This window comes from Pinus tabuliformis, chromosome 8 (assembly GCF_031772625.1).
Source record: "Pinus tabuliformis cultivar Carrire ecotype Pingquan chromosome 8, CPIR1, whole genome shotgun sequence".
Lineage (NCBI taxonomy): Eukaryota > Viridiplantae > Streptophyta > Pinopsida > Pinales > Pinaceae > Pinus > Pinus tabuliformis.
Genome location: NC_142294.1, coordinates 783,663,152 through 783,664,995, shown reverse-complemented (window position 1 = coordinate 783,664,995; position 1,844 = coordinate 783,663,152).

Genomic DNA, 1,844 nt, shown 5'->3' with positions numbered 1-1,844 from the left:
TAAAAGATGATGCCCTCAGATGGATAAGTTAGCCTTCACTATGACATACCTATTGCAACCTCAACAAGATGTATTGTAGAACCATGGAGGATGTTTCCATCATAACAGAGATCCTCGACATACATAAAGAAGGAGACTATATCATCACAACATGAGGTAGTCTCATCATACTTCAAGGAAGAATGATAATGAACATAGTCTAGATCATGACTAAAATTGATCATACATAGATGTGAACCCAGGGTAGCATGATGATGGATGAGACAACATGATGATGTAGCGTAATGATCATGGACAACATGACGTATGGGCAGCGTAATGTATGAGATCATGAGTAGCATGATGATGCATGATGGTGCTACATGGTAAGGTGTAGCAAATGGACGAGATGCAACACGATGATAGGTGAAGGAGTCACCTTGGAGAATCAGTTGAAGTAGAATGTCTTCAACTGATCTCATCACTATACGAAATTATCTATGCTAGATCTAGATAAGTCAAAGTGTTGACTTCTATTGTAAATGTACTATCTCTCTCTCTCTCTTTCTCTATTGAACTTTGAAGAACATAAAAGAAAAATTGATCAAGGGTTTCCCTACATATTGTGGGGTTTGTCCCTGGCTAGCGCCACATCTTGCATCCTCTTGTCTTGGCTTGTCTTTTGCAATTTATATTTATGTTCTATCTGCAGTTTATCTTAATGCTGATGTGATTGCTAACTGTGAAAATTTAAATAAATTTCTCTAGCATAGAACATACCTAAACTTAACAATATAAAACCTCCTCATGGCTCTTATAAGTGCATTGCCTGGTATTTGGATTGAGTTTGATTTTTTAGAGTGTTCGTGATACCCTCATGCTATTGAATTGTTCCTAGAGGTCCATTATCCGTCCACGTACTTGAGGAATGATTAAAGGGTAGATTTTGTGAGAAAGGAAGGACACAATGTCTTAGAGAGATCTAAAAGGTGAAGCTCTATAAGGGTTGTATATTCTCCTATATTCATTAATACAAAAGTACTTTGTTTTCCTATAGTTATGTCTCATTCATGCATATGTAGAACAATAACTCCTTGGTTTATTGTTTATAGATGTTTGTATATGCAATTTGTATGTTTTTTTTCTCTTGATTATTTTATATGTTTTGCAAGTTCCACTTACATTATTTGGAGTTGGAGCTCAAGCTTACAAGTAGAGAGAATAAGAGAGCTTAAATTTTGATCTAGGTAAGCTTTTCTTTTATATTCTCAAATTCTCTAAGGGAGACATAATATTTTGTCTCAGTTATTTGTACATTAATCCACTAGATCTAGGGAGGTTTCTTCTATCCGTAAAAGTAACTTTTCCATAGAGCACTAAGGTACTTATTTGACCAACCTAATATGAATGTATGGCAAGCTAGATGGTTAGATACCCTCAGTGATTTTGATTTTGAGATCAATTCAATTAAGAGAAAGGAGAACATAGTTGTGGATGCTCTCAGTATGAGAGTCCAAGTAAATCATGTTTTAGTTGTGATCTCTTATGGGAATGATTTACAAGAGTGGATCTTACATGCAAGGGAACATGATGAGAAGTACCAACAGTTGAAGAAGAGGTTGTAGTAGAAGGATGAAGGTGACCAGGCTTAGGAGTATCGCCTCAAAAGAGATGGCTTGGTCACATTCAATAACAAGATTTATGTGTCATACAACAATGAGCTGAAAAAGCTTATATTGAGAGAGTTTCACATCAAGTTGTATTCAGGCCACCCGGGATACCAAAATATTTCGAAATATATTAAGAAGTCTTATTATTAGTTAATTATAAATAAAGAATTGGTTGAGGTTGTTGTAAATTATTTG